Below are 12,885 nucleotides of genomic sequence, written 5' to 3'. Positions count from 1 at the left end.
CTTCATGTCAACACTATCAAGAATCGTTCTTCCCAAAATAGCGTCAAACCCCATGTCCTCATCGGGAACTACATGAAACTCAACTACTATTTTGATTTTGTCGATGATCACCATTAAAGAGAAACTACCAAACGTTAAAATTTTCGCATCTCCTATTCCTACCAAACACTTTCCAGGACCTGTTAGTTGTTTAACTCCTAGCTTCCAAAAAATACTTCGACGAATCAAGCACATATCTGCTCCTGTATCTATGAGCCCTTTAAATTCAATATTCTCATAGCTAACCTTCTTTAGCTCTAACCCAGACGGAGTGAACGTACTCGAACTAACTTCAACTTTGTCATGTTGAACAACATTCGCGTGCTTTTCTCGTTTAATCTGCGTTTCGATACTACACTGAGCTGCACGATGACCTGGCTGACCGCACTTAAAACACTTTCGATCGAACTTAGGACAATCTTTTCTTAAATGAGTCGCCTCTCCGCAACCAAAACATTTTCTCTCTCGAGCCTGTACTGCCTGTGCTTCACTTGAACCATATGCCTTACTTTCAAATCTGTTCGTTGCCCTGTATGAATCACGCCCCTTCTTATAAACTTCGATTTGAAACTTTAACTCTGAAATATTGCGAGCTTGGAATAACATCATTTTGTTGGTTTTTGTATCCGGAATACCTTTAACGAAGTACTCTATCAGACTCTCCTCATCTACGTTTACCGGCTTCGCAATTTCCATCAATGCATATAAGTATTCATTTAGAGTTTCGCCTTTCTTCTGTTGGCGCTGATTTAACTTTTTATGTACTGCAGCTGAAGATATTTTTACACTAAACTCAGCCTGAAGAGCTGTTTTCAAAGAACTCCAGTTTTTAATATTTCTCTGACTCCTTATGAAAGATTTTGCCGCCCCACACAATAACTGTTTTCCATACACAAATAACTGTAATTCATTCCACTGTACCGTGGCTGCACATTCTTCTAGTTCTTCAATCCATTGAGCAATGTTAGGAATATCTGAACCAGAATACTGTGACACACTGTCCTCAACATCTTTCAAAGTAAACCATGATCTCTCGGGTCTAACTACGTTTTCTGCTGCAATCTCTAGTCCCCCATTCGCTGTTACCACTGACTGATCGTCTGATTCCTCATCTTCCTCCTGCACACCATAATGGGTGAGTAACCTATTCTGCAAATCCCGTTTCCTGCCAGTCGTAGGTAGCCCTAGTTCGGATAATTTCGATCGCAAAGCCACCACGCTTAGAGACAGAATCTCTGCAAGCTCCATCTCAATTACAAGAACTTAAAATAACGTACAATTCTTCTTATACTATGTTAGTATTATTTTCTAGCTTTGAAAATTGTTATCAGTTTTCGCTAGATCTGAATAACATACGCTTTTCCCGTCTTTCGTTGGTCCCACGTCGTCCTGCTTTGTCGTCGTCTTCGATGTTGATTAGTCTTATCGCCAAATTCCTTCACAAATCCTCTCTCAGCAACAATATTGAAGTTTCTCGCCAACCTTTGAGTTGTTGCCGCTGCCAAAATTTTCTCACGCCGCCGCCACCAGAAGTTGATCACACCACCGCCACCAACGCAGTTCACTCCTAGAACTCAACGCTAGTCTCCGTTGTTCACGCCGTCACCACCAGATTTTGTCCACTACTAACGCAGTTCACTCCTAGAACTCAACGCTAGTCTCCGTTGTTCACGCCGTCACCACCAGATTTTGTCCACTACTAACGCAGTTCACTCCTAGAACTCAACGCTAGTCTCTGTAGAATTTCAAATTCGTTGCGTCCAGCCCTGGCTAACCGCTGTACACTTCTCCAGCAGTTATCACAACCTTGAAACGTTGTTGCCACCAACACTGGTAAACTACTGTACACTTCTCCAGCAATCTACACAGCCTCCGTTGTGGCAGCCTCGTATCGCCTTTGCAACCTTGAATCAATCTTGCAACCGGAATCGTTGTTGCCCTTCGATCCGTTCCTGCCTTGCCTTATTATTGCTGGTGTACCTCAATGGTACCTTCTTCGGCCAAACTTCACGAATATTTCGTCACGTGCTGCGAAAATTCCAGAACCACCTTTCTGATCAGCTTTCTCACTCCTTCTGCAGTTTCCTTATGTCAGCGTCACTTGCTGTCTCCCTCGTCGGCCAAATTTTCTAGTTCTTGTTGCTCGCCGATACCGCGCTTTTACTGCAGCTATCTCTCTTCCTCTCACGTGAACGTTTCTTCGAGGCAGCGTCACTTGCTGTCTCCCTCCTTCTTAGAATTTTACAAGTTTTAACGAATTTGTAAAATTCAATAGCCAATATCAATTGTTTCACTTTTAAGCTGCCATCCCGGACGAGCCCCCAATTTGTGGTATTTATTTTACGGGTTTTTATTGGCGGTTAGTTTGACAATTGAATATTATGGCTTTGATATAAAAAAGAAAAGAAATTGGCTCCAGGTCTGTCCCGAAGCGTGTGCTCGCTTTCGTTGCAAACTTCCAAGTCCAGTGTGACCGTCATTTATTATTAGGTTATGCCGGCCTAGCCCCACGAACTGGCTTCAGAAACGATGACCGCTTCTGGTTCTTTTGTTGTCTATCGGTACCTCATCACCGGTTCCTACATGTATCTTAGCAATGGCCTTTGGATTTCAGTAGGGGAGATTGATGAAAGACTTTTACCCACCCCGGCCCCCTGGTTTTCTTCCACTTCCTTTTGTGTGAATGACCCGAGTGTCAGGCTTACGCCTGAAATCGGATTCTGAATCATTGTATGGCCACATATCCATAGCCTACTACCATTGCCACAGCTTGTGCCATAGTCAGAGAGTCATAGTCATAGTCAAGTTGGCAGCCACAATCTCAGTTCAGTGAAGTAACTCGTAACGTTGAGATACATTCATACACAAACACATACGCACACACACACACACACACACACAAACAGTCACAGACACACGCACACATTTACTGATGCTGGCGAATTTCAACTGTCTAAATGTCTGTCTGTCGGACTGCCTTTCGCTTCGCGTAACCTCAATGTGTTGCAAACACATCAGCATCAGAATCTGTATGAGAGAATCAGTAGCATGTCCTTGGCAGCCAGCGCTCTATTTCATCTCTGAGGCCTCCACTTTTGCCTTCTTTTCCCTCTCCATCATGTCCTTGCCCCTTGTTCCACCACTATTCTACCCTGCGCCATGGTCCATTCAGCTTTAGGTCGCATTACGTTGGCGCTTAAAAAGTTAAAACGTTTTTGACTTTGACTCGACTTTTCTCTCAAATGAAATAATTCCGCTTCAATTTTGTTCTGCCATCGTGTGCTGCTGCCATTTCGTGCTGCCATTTTAATTGAGCCACTTTTTTTTTAGCTTTACGCTGTAATTAAACATGGCAAAGTGCAAAAATTAGAAAGTCAAATATTTATATATTTGGTTTGCAGTCTTCTTTTTTTCAATTTATATTTTCTACACAATGATTTCTTTTTACAAGCTATCAAATCTGCCATAAAACTCGAAGAAGTCTCAAGTTCATTTTAGGCAAATTACGCATATTATAGAACTCATTTCTGGACGCCAAATGTCCTCCCAAATGGCTCGTTAGGCCACGGTCCTGGCCTCATTTTTTGGTCTTAGACTTTTTTTATGTAAGGAGCAAGAATCAAATCGCTGAGTAGAGATTTACCTGTTGCAAGTTAAGAAATTCTTTCTCTGTTTATTTTGGCTTTAAGACCAAGTTAAATAATTTTTTTCTCATTGTAGGTCTTGTGGCTTACAGGACATTCATAATTCTTATTTACAGTACTTTGTCCGCTATGTCCTATTCCTCGTATTCCCGTTTACGTTTTCCAATTGCAGATTTTTGTGGAAGTTTTCTGTTTTTTTTTATGAGTGGGTATAACATTTCGCATATTTAATGAGGTTTTTATTTTACCCTGCGCCTACATATTTATAATTTGGAGCGACCGCAAATAAATATGTATATAGTCTGGTATATATTTTCATGACAGGGTAAGGAGGGTGAAGAAACTGGCAGTTCAATTTGAAAGTTTCCGTTTTGCCGCAGGAGTTAAACCCAGTAGCAACAAAAACTAATTACAATCTCAAGTTGTTTTTTCAACACTCAAGAAAGTGAGGGTGCTAAGACGTGGAGTGACTGAGCATAGGAAGAAAGGGGACATACAAAAAGAAGAAATTTTATTAAAAACTGCAGTGGCAGCAGCAACAAGAGCAGCAGGACGAGCACCAGCAATGGCAGCAAGTTTAATTCTAGTTTTTGCAACTATTTCGCCTTCTTTCTTATTCTGCCGCGTTGTTGGGTCTTTATTGTCTACTTGCCACTTTTGCCAGAGAAAATGCCCTATATTTCTTGATGTTGTTATTGCTGATGATGTTGCCAGAGCATTTCTTGAGTTTTTTTTTCTTCTGCTTACTGCAGAAATTGCACCTCTGTGATTATGGCCTCATGGCTGGGAATAGGTGCACCAGAAGATTCATTGTTCATTAAGTCATTTAAAGGGTAGTGCAAACGACAGTGGCCTGACATCATCAAAAAGAAACAGTCCAGATACAAAAGTGATCCTTTTTTAAAGAAAATATGTAGATATATAGTAAAACTAAATGAGATGATGATGTTAAATAGATTAGATAGATAAAGAGATTAGATAAATAGAATAGATAGGTTAAATTAATATTTCAATGAATTTTTATTGTTAAATATATATCAGAGCAATTTCCAGTAACTTTATTTGATTCAAAACCCAGCTTCTCGTAAGTACCCCACTGCATTTTGGGAGTCCATTTTGGGGCTGTTGCTTTCAATTTAAAATGCACTTGACAACACCTTGACATTGTTCATTAGCATTTGAGAGTAATGGGAGCAAAATTGTTGGCCAATTCTCAATTGGGGGAAGCATTCAAAAATGTAGTAGTAGTTGTTGGTGCTTATCTCTGTCATCAGGCTGGATAAGCACATTTCTTCCCTGCTGAGCGTACCATTTTGGCATTTTCCATTCCTAAGACTTTTGTGTGTCTGTCTGTGTGTGTGTGTGTGAGACTGACGCCTTGCTATGTCATTATTCAAAATGGCAATGTCATTTCATACTTTTTGTTGGCTTCTTCCCTTTCCTTTTTTTTTGAGTACGTTGCTGAATGCTCTACTCATTGCTCTGACAGCTGCTGATTGTGGGTCCGACATCTTCTCCATTTTTATTTATTCTTTTTTTCTAAATATTTTAAATATTAAATTTTTACTTGCAAACTTTTCAGCTTTGTCCATTTATTTTTGTTTGCTGATGATTTCGTTCTTTGCACTCCATTTTATGATATTTGCCTGGAACCGCAATGGCCATCAATTTATTTAACAAATGACAAGCGCTTTGCAAATCAAACAACAATAACTAATAGGCGTTTTATTTGTTGTGGCTTTAGTTCAAGTTATTTTAGCACAAACTGGAATGAACCATGGAATGGTCTTGCTTATCTTTTGGAGCAGAGCCACCACAAAAAGGGCTCCGGAGAAGAGGCTGGCTGGCAATAGCCCTGAGAGAGTTCAATTGTTAGAGCGATGGTTTTATCAGCTGGCCAACAGACATGCATGAGATATCTAAAGGATAAAAGTGTACACAACTTATTTATATTATTTTATTACAGTAAATAACCAATTTGCGTGCATTGTGCCCATTAAGAATGAATGTTAGTTTAGAAGCTCAAGCTAAATCCATATATCCATATATGAAGCTGACGTTTCGTTTGACTTGGCAATGAATCTTGGACTCGATACTGGCCAAGGAAGAATAACTAGGTTTGTGTGTTTACGTATTCCTAGCTAAATTTAAGCCAATATATTAATATTAATATTAACAAAAACAGCTGTATCTTTATATCTCTTTATAAAAGCGACCTTACGTTTGGGAAGAATTCTGTATTAGGTATACAAAAACCATTTTGGTAAAAATATATGGCTACCCCTTTTTAACCTGGTAACGATATACAATGGCTACCCCCTTTTACCCTTTTTTTACATACTTTAGAATTATCTCGTTTTACATATGTATATGAACTGATTTCTTTATTGACTTGCATATTAAGATTTAAGTAGGATTTGCAATTTTGTTTGTTTTTAAATAAGGAAAAACGATCTTACTTAGTGTCAGTAATATCAGTTTGTTGTTATGTTTTTCTCTCCCTTTTACACAACGAAACTTCCATTTATATGAAGCTTGATCAGTTTCAAGCTTTAGTTCAGACACAAACCAGTTTGAGTACAAGCTCGAGTTTTATGCCTAAAGTGTTCCCGTCAGAAGTAAACTGTTCCCATATGTGGGTAGACTTTGGGCTTTATACTTTGCTGCAGGTGTCTAGCAACAAGCCAGAAGGTAGACCACTTACTATTTTGCTGTAATCTTTTTAGACAACTTTATAATACGATGCCGACGTCAACGTCGACGCCAATAACAACTACGGCTGCTGCTGGTTGCTGCTGCTGGTTGCTCTAGCTTCAAGTCTCCGGTTGTCGATCTGTCAGCACCATCAGCAATACAAGCGATCAGTTAACTTTTGTCGCTGAGCCGAGCAGCAGCAACACGCGGAAACGTTGAGAACTTAAGCTGCGAAAACAAAAAAGGAAAAACAACTTGTCCAACGTATTTTAAATAAATATCCATTGATTAGTGCGTGAAATAAATAAAATATAATTTTCCATGTGAAGCAATATTAGCTAGAGTTAATTGTGCAAGTAGTCCATTCCACAGCAGCAGCAGCAGCAGCAGCAGCAACTTCAACGACAACAACAATAACAACAACAAAAGCAACGTTCGGTTTACCTAGTTTGCTTGCTATTTGTCTATCTTAGTGTGCGTGTTTTGGCTGTCCAAGTGTAAAGGTGTGTGTATTTGTGTTTTCAATCTTTTGCTCAATCGCAATCTTTGGGCATTGCCAAAACTAGTTAACTAAAAGCAAACGTGTTCTTTACAGTTTTTTGTGTGTTTTTTTGTTTACTTTGCAAACGCAAAGCCAAAAAGTTAGTCAGCAAAAAATAATAATAATAATAATAATAATAAAAAAGAGAAAAAAGTAAATCAACAAGCAAAGGAAAAATTGTGTATTTCTCTATATTGTTTAAAATCATTAACATTCTTATTAGCTGTGTGAATTGTGGAAAATCATCAGCACACTTTAAGAACTTCAAGGTAAATCTACAATATAAACAACAACAACAAAGACCACATTATTATTTCAAAAGAAGCTAAATGCTGGCATTTCCAGCCACATCAATAATCACATACAACAAGATTCTCATCTTAATTTCAAGGATTCCCTTAACCGCAAAGAAGAAGAAAAAAAAAAATAAAAATACAATACAATAATGACAGCCAGAGCCAGAGCTCTACATTCTCTGCAACAGCAGCAACTTCGTCAACGACCTGCTCCAATTCGATTTATGCAGCCCAAGGTCAACAGCAACAGCTTTAAAATGCAAACTCAGCCATAAGCTGAAGCTGCTGCTGTCAATGTGGATGTTGCTGTTGCTTCTGCCCATAGCCTCAGTTGTTGCTTCTGCCGTTTTTGCGTTTTTTGAACTCTGAAAAGAAACAACAGCCATATTTGGTAGAAGGGCATTTATGTTTGTTCATTGAGTTAACGCATAGATTTGAAGCAACTTAGACATTGATTAAAGACGCATCTTATGAAGGAATTATGAATCAATAAATTATTATAATGATCCACAAAAGAGAGCCTAAAAATTAGCTTTAAACTGAAAACTCCATTGATTGATTTTTAAATGACACAAAGTCAATGAAATGGGCTCAAGGGGTTGGAGGTCATGTAATACAAAAGGAACGGAATTTGTAATTCAACTTGCACCTTTCAAAAACTAATGATAAAAGGGAATATTAAATCTCGCATTTGCAACTAATTCATTTGGTAAAGTTTATTGGCTTATCAGTCGTCCATCAATTCGAATTTTGCAGTCGCAAAGCAAAAGCAAAAAAAAAACACTTGATCAATTCCAAAACAACTTCTTATCGTCATCGTCTACAACAGAGTCATTTATAATGATTTAATTTGTTGGTTCAAACAACTTGGGGGAGCGGTGTGAAAGGGGAATTGAAAAAGGGGTACTTAACCTTTCAGTTTACACACAAACCGCAACAATGAGAGCAAACCGCTGAGGTGGCCGCATTACTTGGCACAATTAAAACCGCAAAAAAAGAAGAAAATAACCCAACAGGCAGCAGCATAAACAACAATTCAACTTTGTAGTTAACTCGTTACCCCCTTCTTTGCCCACGCTGCCCCCGCCTCCACACCTTAGTTGCTGTGGCATGAAAATATGTAGGTTTGTGTACAAAGGTTTTCCATGCATGCGAAAAGGTCACAATTTGAGTACCGTTTGTGGTAGGCATTAATTCTGACTAATTTCATCATAATTAAATTATGCAACACAATTATGAGGCATTTTAACTTGGCCAACTTGCCAACTTGGACATCGTCTGACTTTTAATTATTTCACATGAATTGCCAAAAATGAAAAAATGATAAAGTAGCCAAAACAAGTGAATTTCCAGTCAATGAAAATGACCTTCAACATTATGACCAAAAAGAATATAACTTAGTCATCGATTCGGTTCTACTTTTAATTGGAAATTCATCGCTCTCCTTCACAGATGGGCAAGTCATGCTTCGACAATATAATGTATAAATAATATTCTTTTATGATGTGAATTCCCATTAAAAAATGTAAATTTTCGTGTGTATCACAGATCTTTGATCTCTTGCTTTAATAGCAAACACATTCGCAAAAATTTCCGTGTGAAAGATGCTTTAATAGAGCAAAAGAAAAATTAAATTGTCTTTTATTCGTTTACGTTTTTGTTGTCAAATTTTTGTTGTTGATGGCAGCAAATTGAAAATAATTTTCCTGCCGAATGTTCAGTGCTAATTGTTTCACCCAGAAATTCTAATTAGTGTTTGACTATGTTATATTAAACGCGTTCTCGTTCACATTCATTCATTGATTGTGTATGTGTGCGTGTGAATCCTTTTTTTATCGCTCTTGCCGAGTTATATGTATTCAAACGCACTCGTAATTTGAATGCAATAAATTGCATTTAACATTTTGGCACTTGTTTGGGGTTTTTAAAGTGCAATTAATGACAAAACGACAACAGCTGAACGATTCTGTTGTAATACCCGGTAAATCGAATAACTTAATGTGGGGTATATACATTACACTAAATAATTAAAAGGGACTCTTTCTCTCTGTCTCTCTCTGTTTTCCCGTGCGATGCACACATGCTCATCAATTCATCTAAGATGATCCAAAGGATGTCTTTAGAACATCCAATCGTATTTTTTTCGCAGGGTAATGCCAAGTCGTTTCATTTCCTTGTAGCCTTTTGTAATTTTGTAGCAAATTGAATGGAATTTTATTTGTATTTTTGCAATTTTTTAATTTTGCGCGTTCCTTTTTTTCCCCCTTTTTTTATTATTTTTATTTTTTGTTTGTCGTCAGCCTGTCAACGCATTTTCTCATTTTCTCCTCCTTTTGTTAAGTTTTTAAAGTCGTGATGGGTGGAACATTTGGGGTTATTTGTTATATTTGTATTTTATTGTATCCGCCGCGGATGCCATTTGTATTGCCAATTGATTTACAGACTAAGCGAAAATAAATAAAAATATTGAGCATCATTTTACAATATATACCTACATATACGTATACATAATATGTTGGCGTATATACAATTATTCAATTAAACGACCACACATACAAAAGGCAACCACCAATAAAAATAGTCAACCAAATACAAAGAACTGAAAGGTAGCGACAATATATACAGACCGAAAAAAAATCCTGAAAAATGTGATATGTAAAACGGATATGAGACGCCACCACACAATTGCAATCAAAGTTGTACGTTATGGCAAGAGCCAAACCAAAAGTCCTTTCAACATTTAATTTATCTCTGTGATTTAATTTTTACCAGAAAAAGAGAGACCTACCCATCGAATTATAGATACCCTTAATGAATTCTGTTCTTATTCTCTGAACAGATCCAAAACGCAATCAATACCACGCAAAGATAATGCTTGCTAAGTAGAAGTTCATATTTGAAAATATGTGAATAACAGGAGCCTTTCCAAAATATTAGTACTCTTACTCTTTCACTTTATGAAAATATTTTTCTTCTCTTACATATTAAAATAAATGAAAACCATTTGAATGAATTAAAATAAATTGAGGAAAAGCAAAAGTTTTCTTCATTTCAGATAAAAATTGATGTAGTATTCAACCATTTGCCATTATTGTAATAAATATCAATAAAATCAAACAATCCAGTTAGATTTAATTATGGTAAATTGCCTTTGTTACTGCCAAAGTTGATATAACTTCCTATTAAATCAATTGACAACTAAAACGATAAACAATCATCGAATATGAAAATAGATTTTCCAAGTCATCATTTTTTATGCCTTAAATAAGCAAAGTATAAAAAAATAACAATAACATGAGAAAATATGCAAAAATTGTGTTGTTGTTGTTGTACAGTTTCCTGGCTTTAACAGTAATAAGCCACTTGTAAGGCAGATCGACAGGGAAGATATAGTCTATAACACCGCCCACCCTCTCCTCATCAAACTTGCTCACCCATTCTGTTTGTGTGTATGCGTGTGTATGTGTGTGTGTGTCTGTCTTACGTTTGGCATATTTGCATAATCTGAAGCAAATCTTTGGTAACAAGTAATCGAAAATAAATTTGCATAACAAATGCCAAGCTAAGCGCATGGGACAGGGAAAATGAGCAATAATCTCAAAGTGAGACTTGAGAAAGAAGTGGAAATCTAGAGTCTACAACAAATCAATAAAAATATGAATATATCTACTGGGAAGCTATCTTTATATTGAAGGTGTGTTGGTTGTGTGTTTGACTTTATCCATTGATGTGCACAAAATTTAATCACAATTTAAATTGAAAATCCCCACAAGCAAAGCAAGACCTTGTTCCCAATATTTTCGCATATTTTGGATTTTTTTTTCCCATTGTATATCAGCAAATAGAACAACAAACAGTAGCCCAGCGGCGAAAACAACCAAGAGCCAACAAAAGAGAAAAAGCAACCAAAATGTTGCCTCGCGTAATTGCCAAATGTTTACGCACATATGTACAAGTGATATTTGCATATAAACAGGCATATGTAACTGATTTTTTTTTGCCATTTGATGTTGCAACGTGGTTTCCTTTTCACGTTTTTTTTCTTGTTGTATAATGTTTTGTTCTTCTTTCTTGACTTATTTGCATTTCGTTTTAAAGGTTGCCCAACCTGGGGGCACATATATATGAATGTTTTCGAATGTATATATGCACATAAAAACTCGTGCCTGAGTTTGAGTATGAGTTTTTCACATATTTTCATTTACTCCACTGCGATTGGCATGGTCTTTAATTGGCGGAGCCATCCAAAACACAGTCACTGCATTAAGCACCAAATTTATAATTAACCAGAGGGCCGGGGCTAACTTCGACCGCGTCAAAGTTTGTATACCCTTGCAATTTTTTTGGTAACTCTTTCCTTACTTATAGCCATCAAAGTGGAAACACGTTTAAGCTAAAAAGGCTAATGTTTCCGAAAGGACGGCCTTTATAGGAAATAACGAAGATATTGATCAAAGGCACTGTTTTCCACCGATTGTTCCTATGGGAGCTATATGATATAGTTACCCGATCCTTATCAAATTTGGCGCAGTCATTAACAGATATATTAAACTAACAAATGTTTAATTTGAAAGCAATCGCGGCAAAAGTAACGAAGTTATTGACAAAAGTCACTGTTTTCGAAAGATCGTTCCTATGGGAGCTATATGATATAGTCACCCGATCTTGATCAAATTTGGCGTAGTCGTTTATATGTGAAATTGACAATATTAAATTTTACGACAATAGCTCAGAAAATAACGAAGGTATTAAGAATAGTCACTGTTCGTGACTTTGCCATTTGTATGGGAGCTATAGGATATAGTGATCCGATCCGGCTGAATCCGAGATATACAACGCCTGCAGTATATACAAGCCTACATGCAAAATCAGCTCTGTAGCTTTAACGGTCTAGGAGGAGTTTGCGTTGATCCAGACGGACGGACAGACGGACGGACGGACGGACGGACGGACGGACATGGCTATTTGAACTCGTCTCGTCGTGCTGATCAAGAATATATATACTTTATATGGTCGGAGATGCTTCCTTTTATGCGTTGCACACTTTTGACCAAAATGAATATACCCTTTTTGCAAGGGTATAATAAGGGTGAAAGAACTCGCTTGTGTCAATTATTTCTAAAAGTTTTTTAATAATGTAAATTAAATTTAAATCAATTACATATGAATTGTATGAATCAGGATTAGAACTGAAATGAATTAAGTAATTATATTGTAAAACTTCAAAAACTTGTTCTCTAATTACAAAAGGGAAACAATATTTAACAATAAAGCTAGGTCGAGTTACTTTTATCAAAGTGAACATCAAAGAAAATGGGTTTTTAGACTTAAGAGATATTTAGCAGAATGCAAACATTTGGATACTTGAATACAATGCTTAAGTAATCAGAGCAAATGAAAAAGGTGTTGATTGGATTTTCAGTTAGATGATTTGCTTTAAATTTTCATACAATTGAGATGATTGTGCAAGAGACTTTGTCATTGCGCCTTGATCTTAACTCTTTGCCCATCTTGTTGTTTGCTTGTCATTAAAGTAAATCCCCTTAAAGCGGGCAAATTGAAAATATGCTGTAGACAGATTATTTCGGGCTGATGGCTCTTTATGCTGTTGTACCAGCAACTGACACTAGAAGGCACATCAGGCACGTTAGTCAGCCAGTCAGTCAGTCAG

General features: G+C 37.1%; 1 protein-coding gene across 1 annotated transcript in view; it reads left to right on the top strand.

Annotated features, from left to right (window-relative positions):
* The first annotated feature begins 7,155 nt into the window (after positions 1 to 7,155).
* The window catches only part of LOC6651283 (ABC transporter G family member 20), a 53,312-nt gene continuing 47,582 nt past the window's right edge, over positions 7,156 to 12,885 (top strand). Inside the window, exon 1 of the mRNA XM_023180132.2 lies at positions 7,156 to 7,187. The gene's annotated coding sequence lies outside the window, so the exon portion shown is untranslated. The remainder of the gene's footprint in view (positions 7,188 to 12,885) is intronic.

Source organism: Drosophila willistoni, chromosome 3R (assembly GCF_018902025.1).
Source record: "Drosophila willistoni isolate 14030-0811.24 chromosome 3R, UCI_dwil_1.1, whole genome shotgun sequence".
Classification (NCBI taxonomy): domain Eukaryota; kingdom Metazoa; phylum Arthropoda; class Insecta; order Diptera; family Drosophilidae; genus Drosophila; species Drosophila willistoni.
This window is presented reverse-complemented; position numbering and strand designations above follow the sequence as displayed.